The 16838-nt window shown below is 41.3% G+C and overlaps 1 pseudogene across 1 annotated transcript in view; it reads left to right on the forward strand.

The window, feature by feature from the left end:
- Positions 1-16838, forward strand: part of LOC148072046 (uncharacterized) — a 155892-nt pseudogene that overhangs the window by 19477 nt on the left and 119577 nt on the right. The window lies entirely within an intron of this gene.

The raw sequence follows: 16838 nt of genomic DNA on the forward strand, positions 1-16838 counted from the left end.
TAACTTCTTTAAGTGTGATGTGGTCTGTAAATTCTGCGACACCAGAGTCAAGTACTCAACAATACTACAAATGTGTCCTTGTTCCTAAAGTATCAGAATATATCTCAATAATTTTGCAATATATGGTATTGTTGTACCTGACCTAACAAAAAATACAATTTAAAACTAGAAAAAAAGACGTTGAAAGGGATGTTGAAGGTGATTTGAAGGGGAGTTAATAAGGTGGGGGTTGGAGCGTTTTTTTGGGGGCGAGCTTGAACTGTTCACTCAAGGGGTCAACGGCCCTTCACGAAAACCAGATCAGATGACCTCGCTTCAATGGTGCTGAAGTGTCCGTCTGTCTACCTGTCAGTCTGTTGGTGTGTTTACAGGTCTGCCAACTGTCAGTCATCAGTCACTTAGTCTCGCACACAAACACGTATATCCGGGCCCCGAGTGTGACCCCCCGGGTGTTGGTTGCAGTCGTTGAATATGTATTATGTCGGGCGAAGAATCTGGAGCTAGATTGAGTCCGTTGAGCTTTTCTTGGCTGAGCCCGAGGACACGATTTAACCCGATTACTGAGCCAAACTTCAGTGCAGTGGCCAGTGTAAACATGAAGTACACAAGTATTCATGTTGGGTATCACGTGTAATTTGGGTTGTTTATTGGCAACAATGCAATACTGTAGTAAAAAGGATATATGTGTAGTATTGTCGTGAACTTGACTCTGGTTTCGCAGAATTTTCAGACCACATGACTCTTGACGAAGTCGTAACTGCTTTCATTTGTTTTGAAACCAAAATTATTCAAAAATCAGCTTTAGATCCGACTGCATCCTCTCGTCCTCGGTCAAAGCCGGGATCTCTCTGCATTTCATTGTTTCTTTAGCTACGAAGGACCCGATGACTGCTGCCAAAAGTTTGGAAACCAAAACGTATTCAAAAATCAGCTTTAAAGTCAACTGCATCCTCTCGTCCTCAGTCAAAGCCGGGATCGCGCTGAATTTCATTGTTTCTTTAGCTACGAAGGACCCAACGACTGCTGCCAAAAGCTTGGAAACCAAAAAGTATTCAAAAATCAGCTTTAAAGTCGACTGCATCCTCTCGTCCTCAGTCAAAGCCGGGATCTCGCTGCATTTCATTGTTTCTTTAGCTACGAAGGACCCGACGACTGCTGCCAAAAGTGATATTCAAGCGCGTCAATATTTTCTTACACTCCTACGTGTGATGGTGAGAAGTCACCAACGAAAGTGACATTCGAGTTGAAACCGTAACAAAAGCGAGAAAAAAAGCAGCGGGTCGCACCGATCCCTTCTTCCCTCGTCTTGCCCGAGGCTAACAGAACAAGACTATTGTTGTGTCTGTTTTATGCCAGCGATCATTCATCCCGTCTTCCCTTTCATCCCACGTTACTGTGATTTCCACACTGTTTGGAGATCTAATGCGCTCGGCCCAGAGGTGGTTGGATCTCCCCGGCTGGTTCCGATTGTGTGCGGTGTCGCGTCCCTCGCTCTTCTTCTGTGGTGTCATTTGTTGTGTGGCACTGCGGTGACATCCAAACGATCCTTCTCTTTTCAGAGAAGCTCTGTTTTTCATTGGAGGGTTCACCCCAGCGTAAACAGACATGTGCACACACTCCCGATCTTCCTGTCTCTATTTAGCCCTTTCCTTTGCCAGAGCACATGTGCGCAGCAGAGATCTACCTCCAGCTCGTAACCGAAGGGAATCTCCATTTACAGGCTTATCTGCTTAAAAGCGCAGGATAGAAAATGAAGGATCTCGAAACATCTGTTTTGAACCTGTAGTTTATCTGAAGGATATAGTCCCGAGGTGGGTTCTGATCCATCCCGATATGACGTAAACCTGCCCGTCTGACGGAAGGAAAACGACATTAACTTCATCCATCATCGGTGCTCATCCAATTCAATGTAAAACCCCTTGATTGTCAAGAACTCCCAGAGAGATGGCAGAAGATCCACACAGTCGGAACCATTTGTTCATTCTTTTTAGACATTGGAAATTCTCCCGACGATTTTTAAAATCTCTCCCACGCTGCAAAATATTCCAAGTGTCAAAGTTGATTCAACATTTTTCACTTGTTTGATACTTTGACATTAAACCAAAAATATTATACAGTTTGTGAAGGAAAGTGTTTGTTATTTTAACTTGAACTATGAAAAAAAAATAGCTAGTTTTTGAAAGTTTTTATTGAATTTGAACCACAGTGAAGAATGGATAACAATAAGTTGTCAGTGGATTGTTTGGGGCCTAGAAAAAGAAAGAACGAAGGTAGAAATCACCTAATATAATAGAACATAAACTATATGATATCAAGGAGTTAAATTATGCAATGCCATTGTAAAACATCTACCAAAATTCTGTATATATAATTATTTTATATCATAAAAGATGATTAAAAAAGAGCAGTCCTACTTCTTTAAAAATAGATGAACAGTTGAAGAATTTATTTTAAAAAAACATTAAAAAAAGTATTACTATACAGGGACAACAATACCATATATTGCAAAAATTATTGAGATATACTGTAACTACTGTATAAACTAGGATACATGTGTAGTATTGTCGAGCACTTGACTCTGGTGTCGCAGAATTTACAGACCACATGACTCATAAAGAAGTTACTGATGACCCAAATATGTTGTAGCATCAGCTTTAAAAGCTGCTGGAGTCGACTATATCCTCTCGTCCTCAGTCATCGGCAAGAGCTGGCCGCATTTCATTGTTCCTTTTGCTGCGGACGACGTCATGACTACTGCCATCTAGTGGGCAGAAGTTGAATTCAAGCAGAAAAATGAACAAATTCCATGAATATGTTCATGTAAATTATAGATGACGTAGTCAAAATATGTATTTTTATACATAATGTATTTAAATCAAAGTATTAAATAACTATTACAAAAATAAATTATGATTTGCCTTAATAAAAAATGATTTTCTTCCAACCCGAAATATTTCAAAAAATGACATATGGATTGTTAGATGACGCAAACATTTCTGCAAACATCATAAGGGCCACATAAGTACAGCCTTAGGGCTGCATGTGGCCCCCACACTATGCATTGTCTTTTGTAGTCACCACATAAGACATTTAGAGAAAAAAAAAAAAACAGTATCCTCACTCTCAAGATTATTGTAAATAAAATAAAATATGTACAGTATATAGTAAATGAAAATATCTAGAGTTTAAAGTGATGGATATCATGTGAATATGTCCTTCTTCCTTTGGTGATACATCAGGAAAAATTGGGTAAAATCCTCCAATGTGAAACTAGATCCTGCACCTGAGTTCTCCAACCGTCGCCCGGCTCATTATTTGACACATTACTTCACACACCTGTGAACGTGTTGGCAGCAGCTGGTGCTCAAATGACCAGGATTAGGGTTCTCTAATGTCTGTTCACTGTCTGCTCTCCTCCAGGAAGAACCGCAGATGTCAAGGCCATTTGTTTCTCTGTTTGTAATAAAACTCGCCCGTAAAAACTCTCTGAACAATGTCAGAACATGATCCTCGACGCTCTGTTAACCATTCTTTGACCTGAATTGATGTCACGCCGGTTTCCTTCTCCGTCCACACTCGTCCTTATCTCCCTGGTCTTGTTCTCACTCCATCAACACTCCACTTCCATCGTCCTGACCGTCAGGCTCTCACTTCTTCATCTTCTTATCTGATAACAGCCACTTGGGTTCCACATTTTTGATATACGCCGCTTTAAAGTGGCCTGAGATGATCCAAAACTTGCAGTATTAGTAATCCCAAAAGTCTCTTCTGCCATTATGACCTGGTCTTCTGAAGGTCGCTTGTCCTCAGCAGAACCTCTGAGAACGAAAAAGCTCTTGCAAATACGCCCTTTCTTTGTCTAACAGCTTATAAAACCCTCAACCATCGTCCATATACTTTTCCTCCCGAGCCCGAGGGCTTGTGGCCGGCTTCTGAAGTGTTGCTTGAAATCTATGAAACCAAATACATTTCTGCTCTAAAATGTTTGCTAGCTTTTGTAATTACACACAGAAATGTGTCTATATTCAGGTCATGGGAGTGTGAAGTTAGTCGGGATGGAATGTTTTTGTGCGTCTTTTCAACAAGTTAAGAGATGATGTGTGCGCTGTCACACTTTTAAACTTTTTAAAACCTTTAAAGAAACAGGTCTAATAAGAAGGTAAAACTCTTAAATTTAAAAACATTAAAATAAAACAAAGATGAGTGAGCACATCCCAAAAATATGCAACTTATTTTACATGTACTAATAGGTAGTACATGTGTGAGCAAATTATGTTGGCAATAATCTTGTATGACACATATCACGATACAGATACGATATATTGCCATATACAGATACGATATATTGCCATATATTGTGATACTGTAGTAACAATTATATATATTTGTAGTATTAGTTACAGACCATGTGACTCTTGGCAAAGTCGTAACTGATTTCATTTGTTTTAAAACCGAAATATGTCCAAACATCAGTTTTAAAAGCTGCTGGAGTCGACTGTATCCTCTCGTCCTCAGTCCTATTGTTCCTTTAGCTGCAGAGGAAGGAATGACTGCTGAGGAAGTTTAATTGCAACACAAATTAACACTGTGAATATTTGAAGATTAATTCTAAATTTAAAAAACTCCACTTGTTATACTCACTTTGTCAAAATATATAACCCTAAAATATGATTAAAAAGGGATTTGAAAGCCAAAAACATGGCTAATTGGAAAAAAAAATCATCAAGTGTATCGATATTTTCTCACACCCTCATGTTCTAGGTAGAAAAATCTTAAGAATGGACACTGATATATTGGATATTGAAGTGTTAATTATATGTTGGACTTTGTGTAAAAGGAGACGCAACATGTTTGTTAATGACTCATTAACAAGAGGATGAATCATGAATCATTAGATCCAGACTGAAAAGATGCGTGTTCCACTTGACTCCTTCTCTCCCGACCTGTTTGTAATTATCTACCGGGGCATTAAATCAAAGCAAGCATATCCATCCACTCACTTTTTCCACACTCTCCGAGGCGTTCGTGGTTCACATTCTCGGTGCCAACTAACCTTCATGCGCTGGCACAGATCCCACCGCCGGCCTGTTAGCTTGCTAATAGCACTCGTCGACTTCTAACAATAGCCGTGTGCTAAAAGGATCAGACGGCGATCTGAGATCAATTTAGGACTTCATCCCGGCTTTTGTCAGATGAGACTCATTAGAAGCTGCTAATGGGTGTCGAGGTAGAAAATGAAGAAAGAAGGAAGGATGATTGACAGGGATGGAAATGATGAGATTAGTGGACTCCTGAAGGATGAGGATGGAACTCTCGCTGCAGCGCTCAGCAGGGGGTTAGATAAGATGACGGGGAGGAAGGGGCAGCGAACACAAGGACCAACGCACACGTCAACACTCGTCAGCTGTTCCCCGCTGTGTGTGTTTGTGTTGCTCTCTCGTGTGTTGTGCGATGTTGTTTTGAGGGCGACATGTCACGATGCTTTCATGCTATCGTTTGACGTCAGATGTTTGTGTGAAGCTTTTATATTTAAGGATATGTTAATACTTGTCTTTCCTGTGGAAGTGAAGCTTGAGATTGTTATAGTCCTGTTTTAATGTAATAATGACTTTATTTAGTAAAACATTTAAAGCAGCTTAAACTGCAAATAAAGAGCACAAACAATTGGTTTAAATAGGATTTGATAACTCTTTTGTCAAGTTGCTTTTATCTCCATGGTGGAAACAACATAATTGATCACAGTTTGTGACCAATACACCTCTTGGTTGTCGGTTGCTTTTCTAATTTTTAAAATGTGCTAACAATTTTACCTACGTACTCTATTATAAGTTGACCAATGAATAAAATAACTTTGTTTTTTCTGTAGCACCGACCAAAATGCTTCGATGGTACCGAGTATCGTAACATCCTTTATCTTTCGATACCCACACATAATGAAATGGACAATGTGAAGATTTTTCGGAAGAAAAACTAATAAGTAAAAAGGCAGTAAAAGTCAGTTGAATTTATCACATGTTAGGAAGTGTTTTTTGCACTGGAAATTTCTTGTTTGTTTTTTATTTCTCCATAAGTAAGCAAGTTGGACAAGTTGAAAAATTAAACTTGCAATCTTTTTGTAACGTTGTTTTTGTTGTAATTGATCGTCTAAAATTTTTAAAGGAAAAAACTATTGTCCTGGAAACGGGATCAAAGTGAAGGTATCGGTGTCAGTACTAGTATCAGACATTTTCGATCGATAACTGACCCTAATGCTGTGCTTATATAAAGTCAAGTTATCTGGCTAGTTCTGGAGAGTGTCTGAGCAGCAGCACTTCAAGCACATACAGGTCATTGGCAATTCCATTAATACCTTCCTTGATACAGCTGGTATGAAAAATATATTCATTACAAGTTCCTTTTTTTTTATAAATATAAAAAGTCCCACTCCAAGTGCCTTTCACTATGCATTTACCCATTCAAACACAAACACAATCACACACTGATGGGAGTTGGCCGCGACGCAGTGCGCCAGCTCAACCATCAGGAGCAATCAGGGTTAAGTGTCTTGCTCAGGGACACAGCGTTCCACAATCTCATCCGGAGCTGGGATTGAACCCACAACTTCTTAAACCACAAGCCAAGCACTCAAACGTCTCTAATATCGCCATTTAACCCATAATCTCCTTGGCAGAGGTAATACAATGCTTTTATTGAACATCAAATAAAAGTAGTCCCAAAATATTCTTCCTTTTGAAGCAACTGTTGACCCATTCATTTTTATTCCATCAGGTATTTCTATTACTAAGCAGCGGCTTAAGGCCAACCTGTATTGTTTGGGCCAAGAAAAGGTCTTTAGACAATCACAGAACCAGGCGGTCGTACAGAAGTTCAAAAGTGAATCATGATACGAATGTTTTACGATGACCTAAAGTTGACTGAAAACGGAGAGTTTTGCATCAGGAGTGGGTGATTTCTCTTAAGTGTATTAAAGATGAGACGTGGGCTTGTGGTGAGGTTAGCGTGGTGGCTGGTGTGTGGTTGTGGGCAGACGTGTGTGTTTGTGTGTGGTGTTTGGATCTGGCAACTCTTCTGTGATCGGGGGCCAGGAATCTAGGCACCATTGGGAATGTTGAGAATGCCGGTTGCCCTTTAAGATTGACCTGAAGTGTGTGTGTGTGTGTGTTTGTCGTACTCATCCCGAGATAGTTGAGCAGCCTTGAAGGTCTCTCTAATAAACAGAGAACCTGCTGAGATGCTAACAGTTGAGCTTAAACCACTGATTCGTTTTCCACGTCCATCATCGCGACCTCTCCTTTCCAGGGTTGTTTCATTTTGGAGGCATGTGACCTCTCCGACTCCAGGTTTAACACGGCACTATTTCTAGTTTTCATTAAAGTTCTCCTTTTATATCGGCTCTGACTCGTAATCAGATTAGGAAACCGGGATCAGCGAAGCAGATGAAGTACCGTTATATTGGGGAGTGATAGAAAACACGTGTGTGTTAAATTCGTTTTGTTTTATCACGGACTATATTATCGAATGGTTTTGTTCTGACGACTCGAGATCACGTGCGATTTTTTTTAAGGAGCCGTGTCTCGGCCATTTGTCTGGATGAAAAGTTATTTATGATCTGGAGATAGTGGGCCCGTGTTCAGCTTCTGTCATGATCTTATCAGAGCAGCCGCCCCGGTTTCTCTTCCTGATCGATCGCTAAGTGGTCGCCCCCAATTTGTCCGGCAGACACGGCAGGAATATACAAGTTTAAACCAGGAAGTGAAGCTGCAACCGTTTTTTTTGGAGCGCCAAGAAGCGAAGACCGTGAGGATTGCGGGAATGTTCAGGCTGGGTTGTCGTCCCACTTGTGATATCGGTGTCCGGTTTAACATGATCCCAAGTTACTGAGATTCCTGCCGTCCCCCTCCCTGGGACTCTGAAAACACCAGCCCGTTCGATACTAGAGAAAGACCTACAGGCAGTCAGTTTTCTGGACATGTTGGCTAATCCTTCCGTCCACAAAAATAACATTAGGATTGTAACCCAGGAAGGACACAGTCACCTTGTGCTCGTAATGACTCCAGTCAATGGTGGCTCTGACAAGATTCTCAAAATAAACAAACCCAGTGGAAGAGCCTTGACATAGTACAGGATTATGATTGTAATACTCTCAGACAAAAGCATATTTGCGTGTCGCTTTAGACTCACTTATCGGACGGCGGCTGTTGCTGTGCCGAGCTGGTATGCAACACTTGATCTCAGCGGGATTTGAATAGTTCTTGCAGCACTTTAGTTTATTTTTTACCCCATTTCAGGGGCTGTTGGTTCAACTTCACCACCACTGCGTGACCAATCCGACCTCAATTTCAACCTTTCGTAATTGCCGCAAGTGACAGATTTTGAAAATAACCAGACGGAGGATGTAGACGATTGACCAATGGAGGACGAGGAGAAAAGGAGTAAACATTTAGACTTGATTGTGTTACGAAATATCAAGAAACGTCTCTTTTCTGGCTGTGCAAACTGAAATCCCAACATGGTCAATATGGGAATAATTGTTATAGAGTGAGTCTGTGTGTGGCCAAACATCGTTTGCTTGTAATGTGCTTTTAAATGTTCTTTCCCTTTGGGAGGTTTGTGTTACTACATTGTACCTCACTTTAAAACAAATACACACAAGTCTTGTTACATAATTTATCAGATAATGACTTCTGTTAGCCCTTTTCCCTTTATTTCCCTTATGGTGGGTGAAATAAGTCATTCACGTGATTACAATTTATTGTGTAGTTAAGTAAGCTTTAACTTAATTCTCTCACTTATATAAATGTGTTTCCCACTGGTTGCAAAGACATGGGCAATAAAAGAGTTTAGTTAATCCCTTAATCCAAATTTATCCATTAAAAGATCTAAACCATTTCCTGAAATTGAACGGATTTGCCTTTTACAATTGTGTCGAATCTTTAGCCTGAATTTACTACCAGTAAAACCTTTTTAGTACTTTGAGCTTCCTTCCAGTAAAGCCTCTCTAAAGTTGAATAAGAAAATTGTACTTCTTTGGCAGCACCAAATAAAAACATTGTAACATAGTCCCGCCAAAACAGGGTCTTTAAGAAAGTATTAAATAGGCCAAATACGGTGGTTCGGAGGCCACATGGAGACGGCCTAATTCTGGCCCATATAGCAACATAGAAAAAGAAAGTGATATTTGAAGTTTTTTTTAAAGGTCATCATGGGAAGAGAGGTCACAGATACAGACAGACGACCGCTCACGGTCACATCTGTGGGTGGAATCTAAAGGAGAACGTAGAACCCCCCTCACGGTTTCCTTTAAAAATTGATTCAAACCTGCAGCTCCAGGACTCCGCCGTATATAAATACCACTTTGGCAGAAACCATTTTCACTTTGCATTTATTTGATGATTTCATTGAACTGGGTAGCACGGAGGTATGTCTACCAGCCGTCGGCCCGGAATGCTGCACTTAAGTTCACCAGCAGTGTTTGGCATGCAGTCGCTCCCTGATCCCTATCGCCGTGATTAGATGTGTCATTAGCTGTGGGTTCTGCCAGCTTCATCTGGGCCTGAAAATAATAACGGTGTTTATAAATGAGCGCTCGCTAATAGACGCACACATGGGCCAATTCTGGGGTGTAAATGTCCCCGTGCCACACGCGAAGCAGGTGCTTATTAAGCATTTGAAAATAGTTTGCACTCAATGTGTGTTTATAATCCGGTGCGGTTTGACAGATCATTTAGATCGCATTAAATCTGCATCACTTACTATCGGAAACAGTTAGCGTTTCTCCGTATTAAAAGGCATAAGTGCTGTGTATTTCCAGATTAGATTTGTATACCTTCGGCAGGATCTACAGATGTTAGAGGATAAACATTCCTGCTCCAGATGTGACATCAAATGGCTCAGAGTGGCTGAGATAGCAAGAAGTGTCGCCGTGTGTTTTTAACATGTGACGGATGGATACTTACATTGTGCGTCTTTCTATACTTTGAAAAGATATTCCCACGCTTAAAGATGAACTTTCATTGCGCAACAAGACCTTTTTTTTTGTCTTCTGCTTCCGCTAGGTGCGAAATCCACTCGACTTATGCGGTCAACAAGAGATGTGAAAACGAGATAAGACTTTTTGAACATTAAGTGTTTAGTGTCTCAAATGTCTGTCGACTGTATCCTCTCGTCCTCCGTCACCATCATGCTCTTACTGTTCCTTTAGTGGCGAACATCTTAATGATCGTGCGGCTGGATGTTTAATTACAACACAAAAATGAACAAACTAGGTGCAACAGAACGGCTACCTTGGTGCTTGCTTCTTCTCTTGCTTATTTTGTTTGTTATTTTATAATCCCATGTTGTGTTTAAAAGACTTTCACTAAAAGCTTCTGATTCTGAATATTTGCATGTTATTTTGTAACTAACATTTTTTTTTTAAACAAGTTATTAGATTGTATACCCATTTTTGAACCAATATCCATAAGATAACTATGATAAAAAAATGTAATATGTTAATATGAGAACCACAATCCCCCCCCCCCCCTTTCCTTTTATACCGTATTGTGAAAGAATTGTGATATTTAAGAGCATCAAAATTTTCTTTCCGCCATTCTGGAAACGTTTATTAATCCACATAAATTGGAAAACATTTTTACACCAAACAAAATAACATTTAAGGGTAAAATGAGCTCTTAAGAGTGAGTGTTTTGCTTTTTAATTCAAATTTATTTAAAGTGTCAAATCATTACAAAATTATCTCAAGACACTTAACAGTTTAAGTAAGACTATATTGGAGACAAGAAAAAACTATCCTAACAACACAAACAATGAGTGAATCACAATGTAGCAGTGGCGAGGAGAAACTTTCTTATAGAAGGCAGAAACCTCGAGCAGAACCAGACTAGACAGATAGATGGAGAAAAGACTGAGAGTCTTGATAGTTAGAGAAAAGATGAGAGTAGAATAGAGTCCATGGAAGATGCTGATGCCAGTTTTAGTCAGTTCAATTAAGTTTTGTTTGGCCTCTTGAGTTTGACACTGTTTCCTTTAATCCCGGACCAAAGAAACTCTTCGTAACATCGCTCTTCGTCTGAAGTTCACAGGCCTTCACCCCCACTTTGTTTCTCCCTGTTCCCACTCAGCACTGAATGTTTGCACTTTGTAACCTCATCGACTCTTACAACCGTCCTAACCACTATCATCCATCTCTTCGCTCTTAATCTTGACCAGTCTTCTCCCCGGAGCCTCACCTGGTGTCCACGCTGCTCTCCTGTCTCGCTGCATCTACGTCAGCTCTGGAGATGTGTCGTTCTCAGCGGGTCTGTTCATACCCCCCCAATCTTTGTATGTTGACTTGTGCTGAGGAAGCAAGGCCAGATCTTGACCTCTAATCCTACAAGTCCCCGAGATCTGGAGGTCAACGCTTGACGTGTCTCAGGAGCCGAAAGGTGCACCAGGAGATCTTGGGTTAATAAAGCGAATTTGTTATTATGTCTTGAAGACAGATGGTTGCCAGGTCTCATCAGCGCCTCAACAACATGACCTCACATCTGGCCTGAGGGAAGATCACGGGGCAAAGTGTGTATGTTCCAGGTGAAGGTTGGAGCCCAAAGAAAAAGCTGCCCGACAAAAAAATGCTGTTTTTTTTAGCCAGTTTGATAGAACCGAGCAGCCAGGTCCTATAAACAGGACTTATAAACCAACACCACACTCTCTTCATCTTACTCACTATAAGAATTTGATCTTTATTAGGTAAGCACTAGCCTGTATTGCATACAATTTTAATTTTCTGCCAAATTAATACCGGCTCTAAATATCGGTTAATGGAAGTGTTATGAATAATCGGTATCGAACCTAAAAAATCATGTTGTCGATCTCTGTTATACATGTCATTCATCATTTGGAAAAGTCATTTTTTTGCCCTCCATATAGGGTGTGTATTGACAAGAATCTGGCGATGCCATACGTGCCACAATACAGGGGAAATGAAGTAACAAGTATACATTTGCAGTATTGTCGAGTACTTGACTCTGGTGTTGCAGAATTTACAGACCACATGACTCTTGACAAAGTCCTTACTGCTTTCATTTGTTTTGAAACCAAAATATGTCCAAACATCAGCTGCTGGAGTCCACTGTATCCTCTCGTCCTCAGTCAACGCCAGGATCCCGCAGGATTTCATAGCTTCTAACAACTGCAATTATTTATTTATATCATTTTTTTCATTTTTTACACACATAATCAAAATAAAAATTTGATTTTAATATTTAGGTGCATTGATTTTTTTGATTGACCTCCCTTCTATAGATTGTTAGATTTTTTTTTGTCAGGATTGATTTTTATTTTGTGTGTTTAGATAGTCCTACTGCAGATACTTGAACAAGAGGTACTGTGTCTCTTCTCTCTGGATCTATTTGAATTGTCCCTTGCGTAAGCATATCAGAACAAAGAGCTGCACGTGTTTGGTTTACACCAACGTTCTGCCTGACAGCGGTTAAGGACTGGCAGTATTTTAGGCTAAGTGACTTCTCGTGTCGGATGGTCAGAGGTTTATAGCGCCCCTCTTCGGGCTGATTGATTCCTGGTTTTGTTTATAGATACGTTTGTGCCTTTCTTTCTTCTGAGGATTCCAAACCGCCGCACTACATCACTGCTGCAGGCAGACAGCAAGACGACAACCCCCCCCCAGCGCTTATGAAGTCTCACACTGAGTGGAACTTTTGATATCTTCCTCCTCGCTTCCAAGTCTCCTGCACGGTTCGAGCTGGACGAGGGCTGTGCGTCCGACAAGCCCGGCTTCCCGGTGGGTGATAAGTGACGGTGCGGCCCGGACTGGTCAAGGTTTACAGCGAAACAAGCGAAGGGAGGCTCTCGGGGGTCGAAGGGCATGTCGGAGGTCACGTGTCAGGGGGGGACGAAGCGCAACTGGGTTGCGACTCCTCGACGTAAGCACAACACAGATGGCGTGGCGGGGGGTAATGGGAGAGGACGCCGGGCGAGACCGCGGCCTGGGAACCAGTCGAAGGTTCTTTTTGTAAGTGACACCTTTTTAAAAAACGATCCACTAATCAGTCCCCGTAGCTTTCTCAAACACTTCCCCAGCAATAATAATCAAGACAAGAGGAGTTCGACGCGGCAATTAAGAAGTTTGTTTTCTGAATGTCTGTTTGAAGCGGCTGACGTGTCGGCCATTAATCTTCGCTGCGACGAGAGGCAGAAAATCCACATTAGGATCCTGAGAGCTGCGCATATTTGAACAAACTGTTTATTTGCCATGAAATTCAAACTAGCGGCGTCGTTAGCGCCGACTATCATTTGTGTCACGTCTGCCTCTCTGTTATTCCGTCAGCCTCCTCTGAAGTGGTTTCAGTTCGGCGCCCTCGCCGAGGGAAGAGCAGGTGTCACCAATTATTGTGCGTGTACACATGTTGTGCGAGCGTGTCGGCCAGCAAAGTAAGATGTTGATATAAGTCACAGCGGCGGACAGGGAAAGGTGCGTGGATGTCCACATGCATGTTTGTATACATGAAGGATTGTGTACGCCTGTTAGCGCAGGTATGCACTCGCCGGGATCACAGCGCTAACCCTCTAAAAGTGTGAAGAACCCCGCTGTCTCTGGAGGGGCCCGGCTTTACTTTTGTCTCCGATTGATGCTCTCTTCAATGTCACGCCAAGCTTACGTCCCAAAAAAAAAGAGTCTCCTAGTTGTGCGTTGTTTAAGAACCACTCTTCTTCGTCCAAGCCTTTCAAGAGCACTAACCTCCTCTCCAATAAAATTCCAACTTCCCATGTGCATATCCTGATGGAAGGAAATTGCAAATTATTTTTTAAGATAAGAACTATTTGCATAAAGATGGCGGGAGAAGGAGGACGAGGGTCCAAACGTGTTTCTACTTTGGGGTGAAGTCCTTTGGTTATCTGTGATTCATGTATTTCATGTCATCTTATTACAGATGTCAGCCCCGGGACACTTTCCCATGTCCTCGCAATGGGAAACCGATGAAACCCAAATGTGCTGATGTATGCAAATAATATTCAGAGTTCTACCAAAGATATGTATGCAGAGTATGTTTTGGACAGTTGACCTTATGTTTTATTTATCATTGTTTTTCAAGCATCTTAAAAAGGTTTTCTTTTTTAAAACACTATCCAACACTGTCGACGTGATAAACGTACAGTCAATGTGCTACAGAACATCCATTTCCATGAAACCCTCCCGACATGGTGACGGTCAAACAACAGGGGACAAAGAATCGTAGTCATACACTCACACCTATGGATGGTTTAGAGCCACCCTTTAACCTTGAAAGCATGTTTCAGACCGCGAGAGGAAACCAGAGAGCCCGGAGGACAGTTGCGCAAGCACGTGGCGAACTTACAAACTGAGACCAGCTGGACTCAAACCCTTTCCTGCCGTCACACTAGAGCTCTTATGGCTATGCAAGAGTACTGCCAGCAAACATTTCATGCAGAGTCCGATATCTTTTAAGGTAAAGGTTCAGAGTAAGGTGAAGCCTAAGTTTTGTTTACTCGTTTGAGATTTCAAGTAGGACCACAATGTGGGTTGAATCATTTAGAATCAAATTCACATTTTTAAGCACTTGATGGATTGTTTTCTGAAAAAACTCTTGCTTTTTAGCCTTAGTCTGAACATATGAACCGTACGAGTGAACATATGAGCCGTACGAGTGAACATATGAGCCGTACGAGTGAACATATGAGCCGTACGAGTGAACATATGAGCCGTACGAGTGAACATATGAGCCGTACAGGCTCCCGATGATGAGGTTCCAGGGTTGAGTCAGTACTTGGGTGATTTAAGTCAGTCTGTCAAACTGAGCCTGAGAAACCTGGGTGTTGTATTTGATAAAGACATGTCTCTAGTTCAACACTGTAGAAAACTGACCAGAAACTGTTTCCTTCAACTGAGAAAAATCTCTAAACTTAGGAAAATGTTGTCACAACATGATCTGAAGCTTGTAATCCATGCGTTTGTGTCTTCTCGTCTGGACTATTGTAACCGTTTGTTTTCATGTCTTAACAAGACGGATCAAGCAAGAATTCTGACCCGCTCCACTAGAAGAACTCACATTTCTCCGATCCTTAAAACTCTTCACTGGCTTCCAGTTTCTTTCAGGATCAACTTTAAAATTCTGGTTCTTACTTTCAGATCTATTCATGGTCAGACTCCTCCTTACATCACTGATCTGATCCAGCCTTACACCCCAGCTCGGGCTCTGAGGTCTGTGGATCAGAATCTACTGATGGTTCCTCGCACACAGTTCAGGACCAGAGGAGAGAAATCCTTCCAGACTGTTGCTCCTAAGATTTGGAACGATCTTCCTCTCTCTTTGCGCTTGATGGATCTACTGACTCCTTTAAGAAACATCTTAAGACGTTTTAATTTGTTCAGCCTTTTCCTTGATTTTCTGGAACTCCTGTTGTGTTATCAGTTTTATCTTGATCTTTAAAGTATATACTTTATTGAATATTGTTTTGATTGTTTAAGCGCTTTGTGACCCTGGTCTGGAAAAGCGCTATACAAATAAAAATGACTTACTTAATTACTTACATATGAGCCGTACAGGTGAACATAGGAGCCGTACAAGCGAACATATAAGCCGTACAAGCGAACATATGAGCCGTACAAGCGAACATATGAGCCGTACAAGCGAACATATGAGCCGTACAAGCGAACATATGAGCCGTACAAGCGAACATATGAGCCGTACAAGCGAACATATGAGTCGAACAAGCGAACATATGAGCCGTACAAGTTAATAACGTACACAAAAACCTGCAAGAATGACCTGAAAACAGGGCTGTTCTTTAAACCATCTTTTGAAAGGAACTGGTGACATCTTGAACTTAACTCACCAAGAAGAATGCTAAGACAACTGCAGCAAAATGGTTCAAAGTCAAGGACGAGATGAACCATATTTTAGAAAACATCTTGCTTCATGACAAGCTGTTAGCACCTTCCTGTCAGAATATAATCCTGCAGGCCAGACTTCTCCACCGTCCTCTTGTCACCACCGAGTAAGATCTCCATCAGAACGTTCTGCCTGGTTTCAAAGGGCGAGTTTGCTTACATATGATAATCTGGACTTGTGGGTATTGTGTCAGATGAGACGTGTTTGGAGCTGGTGAAGATGTCTGAGTGCGATACCGGGGACGAGAAAAGACCCTGGTTCTGAGTGCAAGAGTGGAAGTGTGTGTTTGCTGGGTTAGGTAATGAGCTGAGGGGGGCTCATCTGTGCTACTTCAAACACTTGTATGCTCTTATTGGAACCTCATGTTTCAACAACATTTCCAGAATTCTTCCTTTCAGCCACTTCTATGTTTTGTCTCCGTTTGTAGAAATCCGTCTGACCTTCGCGAGTATTCTTCTGCTTTGTTTAGATGCCAAAACAAGGTAGGAAAGACACTTTGATGAGCGTCCCCAGCTCCTCTGTGTTAAAGCGATGGTGGAAACTTGCCATGTTCGCAGTTAGAAACCGAGGTCTGGATTTCTTCAGACAATCTTTGAGACTCTGCCAAACTCACAAGTGTAGTATTGTCTGCAGTCACACACTGCTGCAATTATCACTTCTGTAATAGAAAACTTGATAATGAGTCATTACCTCTGGGCTTACCGCGGTTATGATGTCAACTCATTTTGTGTGGCCCGCTGGATGGTTGGCTTATAGAAAAGTATGTATTATGTTGGTATGGTGACCTATGTTGGTGTTTAAGGTAAATACATACACATAGAAGACAGGAAGAGTTAACAGGAACATCTTATTCAGAAGTTCAAAACATTTTTTGATTAAACTGCGCAATAAAGGAGTATGTCAGTTTTTTAAACAACTTCAAGAATA

Source organism: Callionymus lyra, chromosome 9 (genome assembly GCF_982586985.1).
Source record: "Callionymus lyra chromosome 9, fCalLyr1.hap1.1, whole genome shotgun sequence".
Classification (NCBI taxonomy): Eukaryota; Metazoa; Chordata; class Actinopteri; order Syngnathiformes; family Callionymidae; genus Callionymus; species Callionymus lyra.